The 22,759-nt window shown below is 44.5% G+C and overlaps 1 long non-coding RNA gene across 7 annotated transcripts in view; it reads right to left on the reverse strand.

The window, feature by feature from the left end:
- LOC102151514 overlaps nucleotides 1-22,759 on the reverse strand; it is a 190,194-nt gene that overhangs the window by 131,997 nt on the left and 35,438 nt on the right. For 5 of the 7 annotated variants that reach the window (XR_005374106.1, XR_005374104.1, XR_005374101.1 and 2 more), the window contains exons 4-6: nucleotides 21,557-21,771; nucleotides 21,289-21,429; nucleotides 16,461-16,696 (exon numbers count right to left, since the gene is read on the reverse strand). This is a non-coding gene — a long non-coding RNA (uncharacterized LOC102151514). Of the gene's footprint in view, nucleotides 1-16,460; nucleotides 16,697-17,540; nucleotides 17,630-17,754; nucleotides 18,046-21,288; nucleotides 21,430-21,556; nucleotides 21,772-22,759 lie in introns of all 7 variants that reach the window. The other 2 variants (XR_005374102.1, XR_005374107.1) reach the window with 2 other exon arrangements.

The raw sequence follows: 22,759 nt of genomic DNA on the forward strand, positions 1-22,759 counted from the left end.
TGTCACTGCCACTCATTTCATTAATGTGGAGCACCAAAGAGAACTGTTAATGACAATTTCAGAAGCCCTTAATGCTCTTCAAAACGCATGTCTTCCCTGCTTACAAACTCTTTCTGGGTAAAATAGCCTGAAATATATCGCACTGAAGCCTTTTACGGCCTATTCTCAGAACCCAATGACCAGCAGGCTGGGATGAGCTTTCAGTAAAGTCATTGAAGCTATAAAATGTGGCATTTCATATTGATGTTCTCTCAGCTTCTGACCAAAAGAGTACAATTTCTCGTCAATAACTGAGAAGGTATTTCCAGCTTGGGTCACAGGATGGAGAAAGCTGGCCTATGCCATGTCATCACAGGGTGGCCACTTTTCAAATTAGGATTTACATATGTTCTTTTCCCTACATATAAATGAGCCCTTTCGACTATTTCCATCATAGTTTGTACAATTTTGAGTTGGGAAACTCCCTAAATCCAATGCCACCTTTTGTACCTGGGGAAACTAAGGCACAGATCTATGCTACTACTTGTTCTTGGCCACTCAACTGTCAGTGGCACGGTGGGGCTGGAACCCCAGACTTCTGCCCCAAAGCTTCTTTTTACCCCTTATTCAGCACTTCCCCAACATCTGCATTTCCCTGCAGTTAGATCACTTGGTGCTAGAAGCTGGGACTCAGACTGGGGCCAGAGCCCATGTCTAAGGGCAGTAGGCCACACAGTGACCCTCCATGACCACAGCTCAGTGAAGCCCAGGTTCAGAGCCAACTGGACACACACTATTCACCAGGGTCTGCAAGCCTGGCTTTACCTTTCATTCAAATCCACCCTGGGAGGCTCCTGGTCCTCTCTTGGAGAACATTAAAAACAAAGCAATTAATTCAAACGTTATCAGAAAAGTCCTATAAAGCTCTATGCTAGGGAGAGATAATGAGTTAAACATAGAGTAGGGGGTATTGAGATAATAGTGTCAAGTAACTATAATAAAGGCAGAGACAAATTAGATAAAGAGCCATGAGAGGTAATGTACAAAATACTATCAGGAGCAAAGGGGGGAAGTCTCTTTAAATTGGGGAATCTAGAAATGATTCATGGGTGAGGAAGTGGCCTCTGAGTGAGTCTTGAAGGAAGGAAGGATATGTCTCAGGAGGTACAGGTAAGGCAAGGTCATTCAATCTAAGAGAAAATGCATGTGTGACGAGGAGGCAGAGAGCTCTGCTTGGGATACAGTAAATGATGATTTCTTAAAAGACTAACTGATATGTCTTCCCCTCCAGAAAGCCCTCTCTGATTGCTCCAGGCTGGCTCTTCCTCAGTGTCCCTCCAGTATCCTGGCCATACGTCTACTGTAGCAGCAGCCAGAACATCATGTCATGTAGTTGCCCCCCTAGAGCCAAGTGACTTGAGTTGAAGCCAATTCAAGTCACTTTTAAACTTGTTTTGTATGTGACCCCCGCACAATTCCTGACATCTGCTAAGTTCCCCAAAATATTTGTTGAACATGTCAGGGGTCTGTTTGGATCACAGAAGAGAAATCATGGGGAGAAATCCTAAAAGGAAAATTGGAGGCCTCCCTGGGGAGGGCCTTAGGGCCTGTGGTAGGGGCTCGTGCCTTATTCAGTGTGTGATGGGGAAACAGAGAAAGTGGTAAAGGAAAAGCCATAAACAGAGCTGTGCTACGAGCAGACTATTTTGACTCAGGACTATAGGATGGGTTTGAGAGGTGGGAACCAGAAGTTGAGCAATCAGGCAAGTATGGCAGACCACTGGTGCAGGGGCAAAGGGGCTAGGACCGAGGCAAGGCAGTGGGGTCGGGCAGTTGGGGGAGATGAGCACAGAAATTGCACCTGGAAAGGAGGGGATCACACTCCACCCATATTTCTGTTCCTTGGTTGGCTAGGATGGGGAGAAGGAGCTTTCTATCATTTTTTTTTTTTTGGAGGGATGGTTTATAAAATACTCACTGCCCATAAAGTGCTTTTTATCTGTCAGGTGTAATAACCACATGAAGGGGAAAGAAGCATTTTTTCTGTCTTCACTGGAGAAAGCTAAGACACACAGATTGGCCCAGAGAGACATAGGAAAGGAAACTCACAATGAAAACAGTGGGAAATGGCTATCAGTGCAAAATCTAAGTTTTAGATGTCCATGCTCACACACACACACACACACACACACACACACACACACCCCAACTCTTGTTTTTTTCAACCGGCATTCAGTTCTCTTGTCACAAAAGGCAATCTTTTCAATTAGATGCTAACGTGTCTTTCACCATCTTTTTTCAATGCTGCATACTTCACAGTTGCCTCCAACAGAGCAACTGCCAAACTCTTAAGAAGCTGCAGAAAGACCCTGAGGATCAGTGGGTAAAACAACAGAGCTGAAGGCTCAGGGTGATCAGTGAATGTTTCCATGACCACTCCTGCAGGTTCTTTTACGTTGTTGCCTTACGTATTGTCTACCCAGAGTCCAGCCTTATGTAGGCACACATGGCCCTTAGAGAGAGTCCCCAATCTATTGTCCCAAGACTTGGTACCTGCCTCCAAGAAAGTGACAGATAATCAGATGCACGCACACACACACGTACACAGCTTGCCCCAACTATTTCATCACCAAATAGCAGTGAATACCAATGAAAAATATTACTACAAAGGTACATAATCTATTATTACCAAATTATGAGAACCAGTGGGAAATCAGTAAAGAACAGTGGCTAAAAGAGAAGTCTCCAAGTCAGGATCATGGTTTCACAATTTCCTACATGAAGAGCTTTGGGCAAATTACCTAAACCACTCTGGCTCTCAGTTTTCTCATATGTAAAATGGAGGTAAATAATAATAATAATAATAATAATAATAATAATAATACCTGTCTCAGTGAGGTTTTCTGAAAATGGAATAAGAAATTGTACTGCATAGCAACATAATATGTAACATATATATATATACTATGGATATCATAGACGTAATATATATATACATATAAATATAGCATATTGATATACTGTATGTTATTATATATTACTATATGCTATTAATACATCATTATACTATATTAATTTTAGTGTTGATGGTAAAAGGGAATGTCTTGTACACTGAAGTGAAAAGGAGAGCTGAGCAGAGACAAGAGGGATTTCTCGGACCAGCAGGGAGGGATTTCTTGGACCAGTATCCCAGGGGCTGTGACCCCCCACTATATGTAGGAGCAGTAGCCAGCCACCTGACAAGAAGGTGACTTGCGTGCTGCCCCCCTAAACATGAGGGTGGGATACTGTGTGTGTGGAAGTCTAGAGAGGCACAAGTAAAGGCTGGTGGAAGAAGCAATTGTCTGATAGAACCTTTTGGGGAGAAAGGGCAGGGGAATGCCACCTCATTGGAGTGGACTTCCAGGCTCAGCCTGGCATTACCAGCCAGGTCTTATCCGGAAGCCACGGCCTTTTATTTCGCAGGTACTGTTTTAAAATCAGTAGTTATTATGCTGATGATAGTATCAACTTGCAATTCCATGTGACTCGTTTTTATTTTCCATTGTGTTTTTTTTTTAAGATTTTATTTATTTGTGAGAGACACACACACAGAGAGACAGAGAGACAGAGAGAGAGAGAGAGGCAGAGACACAGGCAGAGGGAGAAGCAGGCTCCATGCTGGGAGCCTGACATGGGACTCGATCCTGGGTCTCTAGGATCAATCACATCCTGGGCTGAAGGAGGAACTAAACCGCTGAGCCACACAGGTTGCCCCCTGCTCCACTGTATTTTCATACATGTGGTCTTTCTCTTTCTCTCATTCCCATCCAGTAAAGCTGCAGATTTATTGCTTTTCCTGTTTCATAAAGATGAGGAACCTGAGAGCATAGAGGTTCCATGATTTGCTCAAAGTCACATAGGCAGTCTGAGGCACACAGCTATGCACTTATAATTAGGTGGTCTGCTTGTTTTTGCTGTGTCATATCATTTTAGATAGAATCCAGCCTTCTCTAGACCTCTCTGAATAATCCTCAAGGCCCAGGCCCATCTCTGTCATTCCTTTTCCCCTTTCTGTGTTCCTTCTCCTGCCAGCTGCCTCCTTGAGACACACTCCAGCAACTCAGATGCTTTATCTAGCAGGTGCTCAATGGCTCTTCTGGGGGAAAATGGCCACATGACCTTCATGCCAGGAGCACTTGCTTCACCATTCACGATTCCAGGAGGCCCTCGGGGCTGACCTCGCTTCTCCAAGGGTTGGCCCTGAGGTGGGATAAATTCTGGGGACCAGTACAGCTGATACTGTCACATACTGGACACAGAGGAGCTGCAGGCGCCCACCTGGTAACTGGCCATGCCCTGGATCAGCCCCACTGCAAATAAGCCAGTGGAAATATGCCAGCTCCGGACACTATAACTCTAGGCACCATTCTCCAAGGGCCTCCCAAGTTATTCCACGGTGTGGGGAAAGGTGTGGTTGTCATAATTCTTTTTAAGCTGAGAGACCTTCTTGGCACAGTGTTTTAGCTCCTGGCTTTGAGAAAGGGAGGACGGCAGGCTGGCCGAGGGTCCGCTCTCTCATCCCCAAAACTGAGCAAGTTCTGAGTCGGTGACAAGGTATTTAAGAGATAAAGAGACCTTTCTGGTAGGGAGACTGAAGACTGTGAGCCAAAGGCTCTCTAGAAATAAACACAATATGACAGAGCCTGAAGCCAGCTAACCAGCCCTTTCAGTACCCTAGGCTCAGTCCATGTTCTGAGTGTGATCATCAGAATGTAATGTGGTGGACGTTATTATCTTAGTTCACCACAGAAAAGCCTGTGCTGAAAAAGATTTAATGTTATGCCCTTAGCCTTTATAGAGGGTCGATAGGAGAAACATTTGAGGAGCATTTACCTGCTGTTATAGAACTGCAGGGAAAGACTGTGGCCATTATGCTCCCTGGTGTCCCTACACAGCCCCGACACAATAAATTCTCTTTCTACCCATTGCTGGGGAAGATCCAGCTTCCTGCTTGCATTCCTTCTCTGTTCAGACATCTCTGACTGGACAACCAAACATACATCCTTGTCTTTCTTCTTTTCGTCTTAGTTTTTATTAAGCCTGGCCCCAAATCCCATGCTCAGTTGAAATACTGAGCCAGTCCCTGTCGCTCCAACATATGTTTCTCCCCACTTTCTTCTTATCTACTTCTTTTAATTATGATTTTGCATACGACTAGTTCTGTAGGATGCTCAGATCTTGCTCCCATTTAACAAAAGAAGACACAACCGATGATTAATAGGCAGAGAGAGATGAAAGAGAGGTAGGTAGGTAAGTAGAGCAAGCCAGATTTGGATGAATGATGAGAGGGGACGGGTGTGTGAATAGACTAACCTGAGTTTCATCATTTCATCCACACAGTTAGCCCAAAAGGGAATCAGGAGTCCACAGCCAGCCCAAGATTATTAGCCCAAGATTTCCATTCATTCCTAACAAAAATATGTTCACTATCTATAATCTGAACACAGATTTCTCTAGGACACAATTCATGTTTTATTCATATTTATATTGAACACAATGCTGCCATATAGTAGGTGCTCACAAAATGTTTGAGGCAGCGTTAATTTAATTAAACTAGAAATTTACTCTACCAGGTGCAATACACAATGCCTAAAGCCCACCACATCCTTGAGGAGATACAATTCACAAACCTGTATAGATCACAATGGCCATATAATCAATACATCTTTCCTAGACTCTCCAGGCTGATCATGTCAGATCTTGTACACTCCTCCCACAGTCCATTCTCTTGCTGTTTTCCCATCTACAGTGCCCACCTCCTCCCATCAGGTTAACCAGCCCCTGTCTACCTTTGAGACTTAAATCAGGTCTTACCACCATAAAACTTGTTTCCAATTCCAGCCAGCCCACATGGATTCCCCCTTCCCTGATCATCCACTGCACAGGAGGCTTCTTAGGCACCTCCAACAGCCTGTGACTCGCCCACCCAAACAGCCCACGGGCAACTCAATCTCCACCTGTCCAAAGCGGAACCCACCTCCCACCAACTGCCATGTAATCTGAGAGGTTGAGTGCGCATGCGGGTCCTGCAGTAAAACTACCCAAAATCAGATCCTGGCGGCATTATTTTGTCAAGGTTCAACCAGAGAAGCAGAACCACTAGAAGATATTTCTCTATATACATGTATAAACCTGTAGGATATGCATGTGTGTATAGGTATCCAAACACACACATGTATAGGCACACCATAGATGCTTATGTGACCCTAAATCCTTACATAAAGGATTTTTTTTTTTTACAGAGAAATTGCCCTGCACAATTGTGGGAGCTTTCTCTCTTAGATGTGTCTTTGCATCTGGTATTGGAGCTTGACATCTGTAGGGCAGGCAGTTGAGAAGGGAATATGGAGAGGAAGAATAAGGTGGAACCCACAACTATATGCCAGAGTCTACAGGATGGACTCAAACCTATGTCAGCTCTACTTTTCCTCTGACCTGAGTGAGTGAGTGTCTTGCAGAACCCAGAGTCCTTTATGACAACCTAAATGCACACCTGGCTGAGGAGTTAGGAAAGCTAAAGGAGTCAGGAGATGGTGAAGTGGATGCAGGCTTCACAGCAACGAGGAGACAGCAGGTCAGGGATAATGTGTGTGAGCTAAAGGGCTGCTGCTTCCTTTCCACCCATAAATCTCCCACAAGATTCTGTCTTGCAGCTCCCACCTTAACTCGTATACAAGAACAATAACTTTGAGGATTCCCTTAACCCAGGCAAGTTCGCACATTTCAAAGCCACCACAACCATATGTAATCTTTGTGGTCTTAAACAAGTGGCTTAACTTGCAGAGCCTTGGTTTTCTCATCTGTAAAATGGCAATAATATAAAGCATTCTCATGAAAATGAAGTATAATTTTACCTACTGATTTCTTAGCATGCTGCCTGACACAGAGTCAGTGCTCCATAGATGTTCTCTATTAATATGGCCTCTCCTGTTTTTTTCTAGCTCAGACAGTGGCTTTAAAATCTATCCCTTCACCAAGCAAGGCTTGACTCCCGGTAGTGGCCACATTAACTGAGACATCATGAAAAGATTCTGCTTTTGCCAGGTGGCATCTAGGGAGGCAGATCTATTTCCCAAGGGCCTGAGTGGTCCTCAGTGAGCTGGAGTCTTGAAAGCTGCACATTCACTTTCCTTTCCATCCATGGCCAGTACCACATACTCACCTGTCCTCCACCTGACAGCAGCATCTCTACCTTCACACTAGCCACCAGACCACAGACTCAGGTGGGGGCCTCCATGGGCTCCGGGACAATGATGAGGATGAGGCTTCTGTCCAGGGCACACAGTGCTGGTTCTGGCTGGGGCAGGCAGCCCAGGAGGCCTCAGCTGGGAGCAGACAACCTGCATCTGGGTCCTGGGACTGGAGCATCGAGACCTGAAGCATTCTCTTCCCATTGGGGAAAAGGCAGCTCTTCAGAGCAGAGAAAGAAGCCTAAATTACCATGAAACCCTAGAGCCTGTGTAAGATATGGAAGCTCTGGTTTTTCCCCAAAGCTCTGGTGACCTAGGAAGTCCCAAGCTCCTTCCAGGATGGGGGGAACAGGCTTGCCTGTGGCTGAGTTCCTCTCACTCAAGCCATATTCCAAGTGACAATTCAGAATTTTATACTTTCCCCACCCCCTAGAGAAACAAGATCTTTTTTTGGTCAACATGGTTTATAGGAAACTAGAGTCTTTGTCAATAACTCCTGCTAGGACTGGGAGTAAAAACTCAAGGAACAATGAAACCAAACCAAACCAAATAGAACTTGGGTGTCAGCTTTGAACACTACCCTCTGTTCAGCCTCTCTAGACCGAGTGAGTTACAGGACCCTGCTAAAGCCCATCCTCCTGCTCAGGTTGCAAGTCTGTCTCCCTCCTTCCATCCTGATGGCCACTGCACTAGCTAGGAACTTACCACAACAGCTTCTGAATTCAGTCCTGATCCCCTGATTCTTCCCCTGCATATGATCACAATGATCTATCTTAAAAAAAAATTATAAAGAAAAAAGATGACAAGAATGTGCAAATCCAACATGTCACTCCTAGTTTACAGCTGGCTCCTCGTTGCTCTCAAAGCCACCTTCTTTTATATATTCTTCGGGGCTCTTTGTGACCTAGGCCATGCCCAGCCTCAATGCACAGATTTAGAAAAATCATGATCCTTGGTTCATGTCACAATCTCAGCATTGGTCTATGCATGACCTTTTTCTTTTCCACATATTTATTTTTGGTAATAACTCACACCTACACAAGCACTAACAATACCATGTCTGTATGCTCACCATTACATCCCCAACCACAAGTGACCACACATAAAGCTACTCAGGGAAGACAACTTTAGATCTACACTAAGCCTCTCCATATACTATCACTTTCTATGATAGAGAGCTCTTCTAGAGTATCTCACTGTTTGTGCCTGAACTCCTTTGGAGGGGAAAGTATCTAATATTGTTCTATTCCTTGCTCCAAGGTACCTAGTACATCAGAAGAGATGATTGTGGAGTGATTCTGCAGCCTGCTGGCTAAAGTATGCACACCTTCATCCAGTCACAACCCATTAGTGAGCATGCAGGACATACTCAGGTGGACCACTGCTCACCCTACACCTACCATGTTCTTCCATCAGTATCCTGCATACTTGGATGAAATCCACACAGCCCTTCCCTCCATCCTATACCCTATGCTTCTTTCATTCATAAAGCAGTCGCCCCCCTCAGTGGAGAGAAGGACAGAGCTAAATGGATGAGAGAGAAAGTGTCTTGAGTGATGGGGTAATGAGAGAGGGTAGTTAGTTAGTGAGGAAAAGGGAAAGCAACCATGCTAGGACTGGGAGAGACAATTCTCGAAGAGCAAAAGTGGGGATTATTTCCACTGCAAACAGTAGCTCAAGAGCATCCCTAAGCCAAGCTCTTTTGGGACTCTGAATGTTCAACATGCTGGGCACTATGCTCCATGCTAAGAATAAACTTCAGTCTTTGCCTTGAGGCACTTGCTGTCTTAATACATAGAGGTCAAGACATTTGTTCCAGATTATGAAGTTAGCATGAGACATGCCAGACATAAGTCCTGGGTCTCTGAATTCCTAGTCTTTTTCTTTTAGCAACAACCACTGCAGAACATGATCAACAACCACTGCAGAACATGATCAAAACATGACCTAACCAATCACCATCACCCCTCCATGGCCCCAGGACCCATATCACTTGAGCAGGTGTGTGAGAGCCAAAAGTTTGTCAGTTCCACCATCATCCCAGACCTTTCCGTGGCCATTTTAGCTATTGACCTAGCACTCTTGGAAGATGGACTATGGTACCAGAGAGAACTCATTCCTGGGTTAGCATGGGCTGCAGGGATGCCTAGGGAAGCTCTGTAAAATGTCTTGCCCCTCATAAAGTGATCTCATATTTCTCCAGAAGGCAAAAGTGGAGGATTTGTACATTTTTGCCTACCATGTTGAGGATATGGTGTGATTCACAAGCATCTTTACATCACATCTACAGATCTGAACCCACTCTGGGTCATTCTCACATGCAGCTGAGGCCCAAAGAACTATAGCAAGAGCTCCACACAGGTGTCAAACCTGAATTCTGGTGCAGACTCTGGAAGCAGGAGCCAAATGACTTGAGCAAGACACTTCACCTGCATCTTACTGGGCCCATTTACAACAGGAAGGGGTTTGATAAGTTCGGTGGCTAACAAACTGCTTTTAGTCTCAGAAGACTTTCTTCGAAAGAAAACAATACTGATCTATTATTATTAATTTTAATTCTTGCTTGGTTTTTAACGAATTTATTATCCATTTTCTTAATTCCAGGGACAGAAATGAAGGCCTATTTGTTCAGAAAGAGGACATCCTGCACTCATTTCCTCCTTGTAGGATTTGAATCCAGAGATATTTCATGTCCCAAGTTATAACATACCTAGCTATGGTGAACAATGATATCCAGCACTGTTCACCTCAATTCCCTCCCCAGATACGCCTTCCTACAGCAGAGGGCCCCAGTTAACCTCCCAGATTTATTGATTTGAACATGGGTCTCCTGCACTTTCTCAGTGCCTGATGGCATCCTTCTCCGGCAGCAATCCTGTCCTTTATCTTAGCTTCCACACTTGGCTTCTAAATGTTTCAGTTCACATTCTCTAAATGTAAGTCTTGGTCACTAATGTCTCTTATCACCTACCAAGAACTCTTGCAGAAGTTGAGGTCCTTGTTTAAATTTGCCAAATATAGTCTACTTTAGACAATGAGATGAACTTGCTAACCGGTAATGCTATAGAGTGAGTGTGTCCCCCCAGAATTCATATGCTAAAATTCTACCCTGAAAAGTGATGGTATTAGAAGGTGGGGCTTTGGGGATGTAATTAGGATTAAATGAAACCATGATGGGGGAGCCCTTATAAGAGTCACAAGAAAGCCTGAAAGCTTTGTTGACTGTATCCTTTGCTGTGCAAAAGCTTCTTATCTTGATGAAGTCCCAATAGTTCATTTTTGCTTTTGTTTCTTTTGCCTTCGTGGATGTATCTTGCAAGAAGTTACTATGGCCGAGTTCAAAAAGGGTGTTGCCTGTGTTCTTCTCTAGGATTTTGATGGAATCTTGTCTCACATTTAGATCTTTCATCCATTTTGAGTTTATCTTTGTGTATGGTGAAAGAGAGTGGTCTAGTTTCATTCTTCTGCATGTGGATGTCCAATTTTCCCAGCACCATTTATTGAAGAGACTGTCTTTCTTCCAATGGATAGTCTTTCCTCCTTTATCGAATATTAGTTGCCCATAAAGTTCAGGGTCCACTTCTGGATTCTCTATTCTGTTCCACTGATCTATGTGTCTGTTTTTGTGCCAGTACCACACTGTCTTGATGACCACAGCTTTGTAGTACAACCTGAAATCTGGCATTGTGATGCCCCCAGATATGGTTTTCTTTTTTAAAATTCCCCTGGCTATTCGGGGTCTTTTCTGATTCCACACAAATCTTAAAATAATTTGTTCTAACTCTCTGAAGAAGCTTTTGCACAGCAAAGGATACAGTCAACAAAACTCAAAGACAACCTACAGAATGGGAGAAGATATTTGCAAATGACATATCAGATAAAGGGCTAGTTTCCAAGATCTATAAAGAACTTATTAAACTCAACACCAAAGAAACAAACAATCCAATCATGAAATGGGCAAAAGACATGAACAGAAATCTCACAGAAGAAGACATAGACATGGCCAACATGCACATGAGAAAATGCTCTGCATCACTTGCCATCAGGGAAATACAAATCAAAACCACAATGAGATACCACCTCACACCAGTGAGAATGGGAAAAATTAACAAGGCAGGAAACAACAAATGTTGGAGAGGATGCGGAGAAAAGGGAACCCTCTTACACTGTTGGTGGGAATGTGAACTGGTGCAGCCACTCTGGAAAACTGTGTGGAGGTTCCTCAAACAGTTAAAAATATACCTGCCCTACGACCCAGCAATTGCACTGTTGGGGATTTACCCCAAAGATACAAATGCAATGAAACGCTGGGACACCTGCACCCCGATGTTTCTAGCAGCAATGGCCACGATAGCCAAACTGTGGAAGGAGCCTCGGTGTCCAACGAAAGATGAATGGATAAAGAAGATGTGGTTTATGTATACAATGGAATATTACTCAGCTATTAGAAATGACAAATACCCACCATTTGCTTCAACGTGGATGGAACTGGAGGGTATTATGCTGAGTGAAGTAAGTCAGTCGGAGAAGGACAAACATTATATGTTCTCATTCATTTGGGGAATATAAATAATAGTGAAAGGGAAAATAAGGGAAGGGAGAAGAAATGTGTGGGAAATATCAGAAAGGGAGACAGAACGTAAAGACTGCTAACTCTGGGAAACGAACTAGGGGTGGTAGAAGGGGAGGAGGGCGGGGGGTGGGAGTGAATGGGTGACGGGCACTGGGTGTTATTCTGTATGTTAGTAAATTGAACACCAATAAAAAAAAAAAAAAAAAAAAAAAAGAAAAAATATAAAAAAAAAAAAAAAAAAAAAAAAAAAAAAAAAAAAGAAAGCCTGAAAGCCTGCTTCCTCTCTCTGCTCTCTATCATGCTGATACCACTAGAAGCTGGCCATCCGCAAAGCCAGAAGAGGCCTCTCACCAGAACTCAACCATGCTGGCACCCTGATCTTGAACTTCTAAACTCCCAATTGTGAAAAATAAATGCCTGTTGCTTATAAATCACCCAGTCTATGGTACTTTGTTATACTGACCTCAAATGACAAAGACAAGTATCAAAACAAACTTGGTATTCTCTGCTGGACTCAAAAACACAAATACCTATAAAAGTCAGGCAGGTTCAAAAAACTAAAAGAACAGAAAGCAAAAGCAGATTATTGGGCCCCATCCCTGTATACTCAGTCAGTAGGTTGGGTGGGCCCTGATATCTATATTTTTAACAAGTGCTCCAGGTGGTTATAATACACATCAATGATTTGTGATCACAATAGTGTAACAGGAGTCCAGCTGAAGTGTCACCTCATCAAGGAGTCTTTCTGACCTTCTCCAGCTCCCTCTCCCTAAGCCTCAAACTAGATTCTCCTCCCCCTATGATCCCCAAAACATACTTAGTTTACCTCTATGTTGAGACAAATTGCATTGTACCATAATTATCAATCTACCTATCTGCCTTCTCTACCACCCTCAGAAAACCAGAAGTTTCTGTAGAATAAAAATGTGCCATTCATCTCTGTATCCTGAATGCCCTAGTATCTGCCCTCAAAGTGCTAAAGTCCTTCCCCTCAAAGAGTTTGCAACACAGAAATTAAGATGTAAAGGCATGTAAAAAAGCACAAAACTAAGAGTCAGCCCATCATACAAACGCCACATAAGTTGTAAATAACATGGGGCTTAAAAATAACCCTCAAAAATAACAAAAATAGCTAACATTTATTGAAGCGCCTGAAGGTTAAGTAATTTTCCCCAAGTCACACAACTGGTAAGTAACAGGGTCTGAATTTGAGCTCAAGTATCTGTCTCAAAGCTGGCCAAGTCCTTAGCCACCACTCCTGTCTGGGAAGCCATATTAAGAAGGGTCAGTGCCGGGGATATGAGAGGACACAGGGTGTGTAGGGGGGCTCAGATGTTATAGGCAGAAAGGCTTGAAGCTGTGTCTGGAAGGAAGATTTGCACAGAGGAAATAAAGGTGTGTAGTAAAGAATTTGGCCTTGCCAAAAGTTAGGTCTGGCCTGGTCCCCAGCTCCTACCTAGGAGGCCATCAATTAAATTCAGTGGTCCATTCTAAAATTTGCTGGGGGAGGGTGGTGCTACGGGATGAATTGTGCTCTTAAATTTGTATGTTGAAGCCCAAACCCCAGTACTTCGGGATGCGATTGTATTTAGAGAGAGAGCCTTTACAGAAGTGATGAGGGTAAAATGAGGTCATATCCAACATGACTGGTGTCCATCCATAAGAAGAGGAAATGAGATGCAGACATACACACAGACGGAAGGCATGAGAAGACACAGCGAGAAGGTGGCCATCTGCAAGCCAAGGATAGAGGATTTAGGAGAAAAACAGCCCTTGATCTTGGACTTCCAGCCTTCAGGACCATAAGGAAGTAAGTTTCTGTTGCTTAGGCATTTGTTATGGTAGCCTGCATACACAAACACAGTTGGGAGTAGCAGTATGTCCCTGGCAGGTTCACTGTGAAGCTTGAAGAACAATATCCGTAAAGGTATCTGAGGAAGTCAGGGCTGGTATGTAGTGGGAGCTCAATAAATACTCTGCCCCTCTCAACTTCCTCAATATGCTACATTTCTTTTTCAGAGCTTGTCATATATGATTCCTGTAATATAGCCTATATGTGAGTGTGTGCATGCACACTCTATATTGGAATGCAAGCCCCTTGAGGCCAAGGATTGTCTCTTAAAGACTTCTTTTTCTTCATATCCACAGTGCCAAGCTTAGTATATATCATATATTGTTTGTAGAATGAATGAATGAATGAAGTGTATGAATGGGTGAGTGAATGAAGACCCTAATCTTGTACAAACAAGAAAACTAAAGCCAAAGAAGCAAAGTGACTTGGCCAAGGACATTCAGCTAGTCAGGGATCAGCCAAGGAAGAGCATCCCAGGAATCCTGACTCCTTGTCCAGTGCTCTCCTCTCTCTTTGCTGAATCTCTCAGCACCAAGAGCAGGACTGTGCAGAAATAAACTCTTTTAGTTCCCAGGAAGTGGCCACTGTATCCTGTTCTCCCTCACTCTCCTGAGGCTCAGAGTCACTTCTCAGGTTCTGTAAACACAGAGCCTCTTGTGGGCCTCCCTGAAAACAGCTCAAGTAGGAGCAGGTCCTGCTACTGCCCTCCAGTGCAGATGATCAGGACAAAGCAGTCCATATTCCACACAGTTACAGCCACTGGAATTCTCCTGCAGAGCAAATATCCTGTTAAAATTCAGCTCCAGGCGTCACAGCTCTGACCACCAGGCCACAAAGGTGCTAGTGATGTTGGTGGTAGATTGGGGAAGCAGTCCAGCAAGGTGGCCAGTCGTCTTGGCATGGGGCTAGGGTGGAGTTTGCAAACTGGCAGCTTGCACTCCAGACCATTTTCATAGAGTTCTTATTGCTTAGAGATACCGACTAAAGTCTTACAGATAGAATATGATGTCTGAGATTTGCTTCAAAATAATCCAGGGCGGGATGGGAAGTGGGTGGGGACACAGATGAGTTAGACTAGGTGTGTGTTAACTACAGCAGCCAGGTGATGGATACATGCAGGTTCATTGTATGATTTTCTTTTTTGTGTGTATATGTTTGGAATGTTCCATAATAAAAAGTTTGACATTTTTCACTTAATAATCATATGAGAGTTAGTATAGCAGATCCCAAACTGCTATCCTTAAAAAGGCCTGCTTGTGAGGCTGGTCCTGGGCTGGCAGCTGGGAACTTGGCTGGTAAGTAGTTCCTTACATGGAGAGAAAACATTCCCTAACAGAGAAGAGCAGATCAGTCTCTCTAGCCTGTGAAACAAGATTGTGTATGCTGGACACTTGCTTTCTCCTTTGGAAGCCTGAAATTTTAGTATGTGCTTGGTAGAGTGACCAGCACCCAATGAAAGTCATGGGTGCTGAGTTCCTCGTCAGCTTCCCTGCACAGAAGTGTCACACTTGCATCACTGTAGTTTGTTGCTGGGGAAGCACTGGGTGCCATGTGGCCCCTTGTGAGGAGGAGAAAGTAGAAGGAGCCTGGGAATCAATTCCCTGAGGCTGTGTCCTTTCCTTTTATAACATTTGAGCAAAGACCTAAATGAAATCAGAGAGGGAGGCTTGCAAAGCCTAGGGGGATAGTTTCCCTGGATTGGAAAGAGCATGTGCAAAGGTCCTAAAGCAGAAGTGAGTGGCTTGTCCAAGCTGTTAGAGCTGGGTGAGCAAGAGATCAAAGAGGTTGACAGTGGCCAGATTCCTGTAGGCCATAATGAAGCTTCTGGATATTATTTGGGGGTGAGAAAGGAATATTGGAGTGTCTTGACCAGGATATGAACATAGAGGCGGCAACTGAGGGTTACTCAGGGACAGTAAATAACGTTGCCAGTAAGTAGCAAGGTCAGAATTAAATCTCCTGTCTATCTGACTCCAAAGAGAAGTCCAGAGCCGGTGCCATTGCCAAGGCCCAACACAGAAATGTTTCTTTGTCAGAAAGTTGTCTGAGACCTAAAAATTCAACCAAACTCTTGGTTTTTCTTTGCTCTGGGACCCACCCTCATAATACCATGGTGCATGGGAACTTCCCAGCCCGAGAAAGGGACACCTACTACATTCGGCATTTTTGCCGAGATCAAATACAGTGTTTCTTTGTGATCATTAAAAATTGTTAACACAGGAGCTTGTTGCACAGGAACTCATTTATGACGCCTCATGGGTAAATGCAATTTTTAGCAGTTAAGTCACTTGAAAATCACTGATATGCTTACTATTTAAAAGAAGCTGAAAGAAAGCCTTAGTTAAGAAAAAGAGAATCATCCTGTAATACAAGTAATGGCTTCCTAATTTCTTTCCTTCCCCGGAATTATAGTTTCTGTACATGGGGTTTTCTTTTTTTTGGGGGGGGGGGGTGGTTTTTGTTTTTATTGAAGTTCAATTTGCCAACATATAGTATAACTGTACATGGGGTTTTCTTAAAGCAGTGGATGCCTGAATTATGAGTGTCAACATCACTGCACTATGTCACCAGTGTTAAGATACATAACATTAGCTACAGCATGACGAGGTTTACTATAATTAAACTCCTTCTCCTCCTGATGAAAAAGCACCCACACCAAGTAGAACTGGCCCATCAAATCTAGTGAATTGACACAACCTCTTTTCATTGCCATCTTCTCCCTGATATTACATTGAAACAGTCCCCCTGGGATACTGGGACACTGGATTCTTTTAGTCCTACCTCTGAATTTTATTTGGCCAAACAGAACCAGGCTTTAACTCACCAGAGGGCTCCCACAAGAAGCAAATGTAGGTGTGTTTTGAGTGTGCTGATGATCAAAGAGAGAAACCAACTTTTGTGCCAGCAACTCTTGATTATTCAGGGGTGGATGATCCAATTTGTGGATTAGCTGGGCCTCTTGGCCTTTCCTGATTTCACTGATCATTAGCCCATGGCCCCCTCAGGCCAGAAAGATAAAAGGAGTGCCAGGCAAAGCGGTCTGGTGGCTTCTTGGCGATCCTGTAAAAGGGGGCAGGGCAGAAAGGCAGTCATATGCAATAGGGAAAATGAGGTTTAGGGATTATCTGGATTTCAATGAGCTGGTTTCTCCATAGCTTCCTGGCCCCCCACCTGAGTCCCTAACGCTGGGTAATGGACAGTTTGCCTTGGATGGAGTGGGGCGTAGAAACAGAGCCTGGTGGATTGAGAATGTGTGATTTCAAGTGCCTGGGGGGCAGGGGGTGGGATGGGAAGATGAGGCTGCCCTTTATGGGCTGGGAGATCCTCAGAGCATCAGGCTCCTCACCATTTCTGTGGTGAGGGTGTCAGGGAAGGCATGGTGGGGGGCGGTAGGGGCTTTTACCCAGAACATCTCTGCACCAGGAATGGCAATGCTTTTAACCCTAGAAAAGGAAGACTCCATCCTCTTACAGAACACTTTCTAAGATTCCAGAAGCTTCTAAGGAGGAGAAGGAAGAGTGAGAGAGGTAGAAGGAGGGAGAATGAGGGGGGCGACAGAGAGAAAAGAAGGAGCAGGAGGTAAGGAAGAAGAGAAAGAAAGAGGGAGGAAAGGAGGAGGAAGGAAGGGGGAAGGTGGGGAAGGGGAGAGAGTGGGAAAGCGGGGAGAGTGGGGAGGAGGGAAGGAGTATGGGGAGAGGTGGGGGAAACTGCAGTCCAGCTTCAAGGAGTTCTGATTCCAAAAGCTGGTCTTAGAACAGCCCTTCTCAATGACCGGATCAGACTGAGCAGGTATTATGGGGATCATAAATCTAACCCCTTAGCAAAGTCAGACCATCAGGAAAGAGGGCCAGAGGGATTTCACAGAAGCAGGCAGATCTTCCAAAGTGGCAGATCTGCCACTTACCTGCTGTATTTCTGAGCCAGTTACCCTGGAAGCCTTTATTTCCTTATGTGCAGAGTCAGAATGGTAAGAGTGCAAATTTCCTCCCACAGCTGAAAGAAAGAACTGAGATCCCTAAGTACAGGTAGGGCACACAGAAAGCCCTGGATGGATGAACAGATTTCCAGAAGAGGCGGATGAGCCTCAGCCCCCACAGAGATGCCCACATCCGCATCACCTGCACTCTGTTTCTGGTACCCGAGTGGCTGGCTGGCTTCACCACCACTTGGTGTTTCAGCTGTTCGTGGTGGTAAGGCATCCAGGACACCACTGGGCTCATGTATGGATTCTGAGATCAACAGCCCAGTGATAAGAAGTCTGGTCTAGGCACTTTGAGAGCCAAGTCCTGGATGACACTGGCTCCTTCTGTGATGTTAGCAAGCCATACACCTCCTCTTCATCTCAGTCACTATTCTTCCAATGAGAACAAGAATTCCTCCTCTGCCTCTAGAGAGGTGGACAGTGTGAGCTGCAGAGTGAAAAGTGTCATAAATGAAAGGATGAGGCAGGGGATTAATCTAATTTTTTTTATTTTTAGTTACCCAAAAGGATTTCCTAATTTTCTTTTTTTTTATTTTTTATTTTATTTATTTATGATAGGCACACAGTGAGAGAGAGAGAGAGAGAGAGAGGCAGAGACACAGGCAGAGGGAGAAGCAGGCTCCATGCACCGGGAGCCCGACGTGGGATTCGATCCCGGGTCTCCAGGATCGCGCCCTGGGCCAAAGGCAGGCGCTAAACCGCTGCGCCACCCAGGGATCCCAGGATTTCCTAATTTTCAAAGTGTTTTGCAAATATTGATATTCTAAGGCTCAGTGTCAAAGCCTGAGCCAACAAAGGAAATCCATGGAGCTGGATGCCCAGGGAGAAACCCCAGGACTCCTGCTTTCTCTCAAGGATAAGGAAGTAGAGGCAGGCCTCACCAGATACTCACTAACCCAGTGCCAAGAGCAAGCTGAGAAGTTTTAGTGTGGAAAAGAGTCTTGACTTCTCAGATCCCTGAAAGTGGTTCCTTGGACCACTCTGTAAGGACCACTGCTCTGGAGTGGTGTGGCTCAAATTTTAATGTCGCTATAAACCACTTGGGAATCATGTTAAAATGCAGACTCTGATAGGGAGATCTGATCAAGTGATCTGAAGTGACCAAGATTCTGACAAGTCCCCAGGTGACGCTGCTGCAGATGGCACTTGGACCACACTTTGAGCAGCAAGGCCATAAAGACTGGAGGAAGAAAAGTTTGCCTTTGACTAAAATGACCATAAATGGGGACACCTGGGTGGCTCAGTAGTTGAGCATCTGTCTTTGGCTCAGGTTGTGATCCTGGAGTCCTGGGATCAAGTTCCAATCAGGCTCCCCATGGGGTGCCTGCTTCTCCCTCTGCCTATGTCTCTCTCTCTCTCTCTGTACCTCTCAAATAAATAAAATCTTATTAAAAATGACCATAAATTGGATCTTACAAATTGGGGGATATAATTCCAAATAGTGGGAATGGGTGGGAAGGCCATTCTAAGTAGAAGAGATGACGAAGCAAAGACACAGATGTAGGAAAAGGCAAGTCTGGCCAAAGCGTAGAGTTCATAAAACCCTCAGCCTGCCTGCCATGCCAACCCCAAGGCAACAGTATGGTGTGCAGCCTCCAGTCCAGGCAGAGAAGCCACCGGTTGGTCTGGTACCTCTATGCAAGGGGTGTTAGACTTATCCCCACCCATCATTACCATAACAAGTATCTTTTGAGCACCAGTGAGAAGCAAAGAACTCCACAAGACAGTGATAACCTTGCTTTTCCATCATCCATCTCCACTTCAGTTTTCCCCTGAGAATCATCATTTTCCCACTCGCAGTCTCATGGGGCTGACCCAGGAGAAGCCCATGATCTGGGTTCACCCAATCAAAGCACAGCCTCCTTCTGGCCACAGTGATTGGTTCAGGAATGGGCACAGGACCTGAGCAGGTCACTGAGGACTCCCCCTGGTCTTCTGTTAGTTTTCCAGAGACACCATGTGGGGATACCACCTAGAGAGAGATGTCCAAGGAGCCCCAACTCATTGAGTCTTCCAGCCCGGACTTCAGATACAAGAGTGAAGAAGTTTCCAGATGACCCCAGCCCCAGAACTACCTGACTACGATTGTCTGAGGAACTCCGAGCAGGAACTGCCTAGCTAAGCCCAGTCAACCCTCATACTCATAAACAAAATAAATGAGTGTTGCCTTAAGCCACTGATTTGGGTGGTTTATTATGCAGCAATAGATAGCCAGAACCAGGTCTTCTTGGCTTACCTATTAATTCCAACAGTAAAAACACCAGGAAATGAATCAAAACCCAGGGCAAGGAAGCCCTTGGCTAAATAACAAATTCTCCAACTGTCTTCACTTTGAATCAACATGTTATTTGTAGGTTTTGTCAACAGGCTCTCACTGTACAGCTGCCTCAGGTAACTGTCATTTTCCTGAGCATCTGCCATGAGGCCAGTCATCCTGTCAGACATTTCAAATGCCATATCATAAGTTGAAACAGAGACATATCATTACCCTATTTACAGACAAGAATACTGAGGTGTAGAGAGATTAACCTCAGCTTGTAAATCATGAGGTCAAGATCTGAACCCAGCTTTCAGACCCAAAGCCCATCTTCTCCAAATCCCAATGCCCACTGATTTCTTCTCTCCTGCAGTACTTTGAAAATTCCCTATGGTATTTATTTTCCACTGTAAGGCAAGGTTATAAAACCCTTTTCCTGTCCAGCATATTGCAGAGAATGTCTTATCACATCTCAAAACCCTGAATTTTCCTATTTCCAGACATCGTCCCTCCCACCTTGACCTACGTTTGCATAATGTGTCAAGAATGAGAAGCCGTGAGGCACAGGGAAGGAGAGTGGACTTTGTGGTCAGAGGCCCCAGATAAAATCCTGGCTTTGCCACTTGCCAGCTGTGGGACATCCAGCAGTGACTGAACCATACTCTCGGAATCCCCCTCCCTAAAAGAGATGTAAAGAGTGCCACTGCATAGACTTGTCATAGGAGAATCACACCTAATTGTCATAGGAGAATCACACCTAATTGTCTAGGCCACAGTGGGAGCAGAGTGAGTATTCTATAAAGTTGGGTCATTTCCATTATGATACATTATATCGCCCATTTACTGACATTTTACTGGCTCCCTTGGTTTCATCATCTAGGATTGTAAAATCCTTATAGAATGAGATATTTCTAGTGTTTCTTCAGGGTCCTGAAGCCCATGGTAGAGTATTAGACATGCATGGGGTGCCTGACAAACATTTGTCAACAGTTTGCCTGGTTTAAATCTCTTATGTTTCAATGACAAGGCCATGGAAGGCCATACTGGCCAACACTGTCCTTTGATCATATGGATGGTAAATATATGTAAGGAATATTGTGTAGGAGAAGGAGATAGTTGGCAGGCCTTGTATAACTTGCCCAGACCTTAGAAAGCCTGAAACTGGAGCTAAGATACCCAGATTCAAATTCTGACTCAGCCATCGATGAGGAGACTGCATTCAGTGAGTCCCAACTCCTATTAGCCTTGGCTTTCTGATCTGTAAAGTGGGCATAACAATATCTATCAGGTATTATGGTGAGTAAATGAGACATTTAATGGAAGGCACAGGTTAGCACATATAGGGGCTCCATGAAAGGAAATGATTATCATTAGCTATTATACATTTGGGGATAAAATGCCCTGCTGACTCACTTCACATGGCAGTTTTGTGGACCCAGTGAGGATGGATGGCATGCTGCTTTCCAAGTATTTATAAAGTTCAATGCAAATGAAGTAATTAAAATCCGGAATAAAGTCTAAACCATCCAACATTAATATCTTTTCTGTTTGCACCTGCAAATCAGAATACAGACAATAAAGATGAAACTGCTGGGAAAATTCAGAGAAAGAGTAGCCTCAATGATCCACGGGCCTGGAGCTGGAAAGGGCCTTTAAGAACTTTCACGATCATTTGACTCACCTCATTTTTCTGGGGGCAAAATCAGGCCCAGAGAGTACCGCTCTCATTGAGAGTACAGAGTATAATAGCCTTGTTGGCATAACCGAGAAGGGAACTCGACCCAGAGGCCCAGTCCAGTGCCGTTTCACTATTATCCGTCCTTCTGGCCTGCATTGGCTGCATGATGATTCAGGTATCTGCCCTCTGGAATATTCTCAGGCAAACATTGGATGTAACTGAAAAATAAGTAAATAAACACAGAACAATTTTAACACCTGAACATTTCCTCATGCCTGGGAGTTGCAGAAGAAAATGCCTCTGGGATATCCTTCTCTAACTTCCTTTCTCAATAATGGCGTAAAAATTGAAATGAGTGCTAAGGAAGCATAATATGTCCTGAAGAAAATATGCTTTTTTTTTTTTTTTTTTTTACAGGCTTCTTCTCAATCCACCCCACAAAGGCTCTGAGACGTGAGGTTTAAGTCTGGCTGGGGTTCAACCATGAGGCCAAGTGTCTGGCTTTGATAAACAAAGCTCTTCAACACTGGTAAAAGCTTATCAATGTCAGTATCTGAATTTCTATGTTTTCATGATGCTCTTGATGTTCTAAACATTCTGCATGTAATGCTGGGTTTAAATGTTATATTAATTCCTTGCACATAACGAGGCTGTCTTTTTTCCCTGGTCACCCAGGCTTGAAGGCTCAGTCACCTCTGACCTGCCTCTGCATTCTGAGCCCTACGTCCATCCGATTCTTGCACGATCATTTTTTTCTTTCCATCCCTATACCACTGTCCTGCAACAGCAGCCCTCCTACCTCAGGCCTACCACAGCCTCCCCAACCCCAGACCCGGCCTGGGCATCACCCCTGGATTCACCCACAACAAATGCCCCCTAACTTTGTCACTTCGGGGCTCCCCTTGTCCACTGGCTAAAGTCAAAAAGTCTCAGCCCGAGAGTAGCTCTGTCTTTTCATCCCTGCCTTATCTCCCCCATCCCCTGAAAATTTTTTTTCATCCCCTGAAATTTTAATTTGCTTGTTTCCTAGTGACTGTGAATGCATACCGTTCTCTGCATCTTCAACATCCCCTCCTGCCACTACCTATCAGAACCTCAGTCAACTTTCATTTCCTGGAAACTCCAAGGCCACTTCTTCCAGTGGAGTCTCTGCAGGTCACCCCAGCCAGACATTCCCAGTTCCCTTGTCAGACCTCCCTCCCATAA

The sequence above is a fragment of the Canis lupus genome, chromosome 19 (genome assembly GCF_011100685.1).
Source record: "Canis lupus familiaris isolate Mischka breed German Shepherd chromosome 19, alternate assembly UU_Cfam_GSD_1.0, whole genome shotgun sequence".
Taxonomy (NCBI): domain Eukaryota; kingdom Metazoa; phylum Chordata; class Mammalia; order Carnivora; family Canidae; genus Canis; species Canis lupus.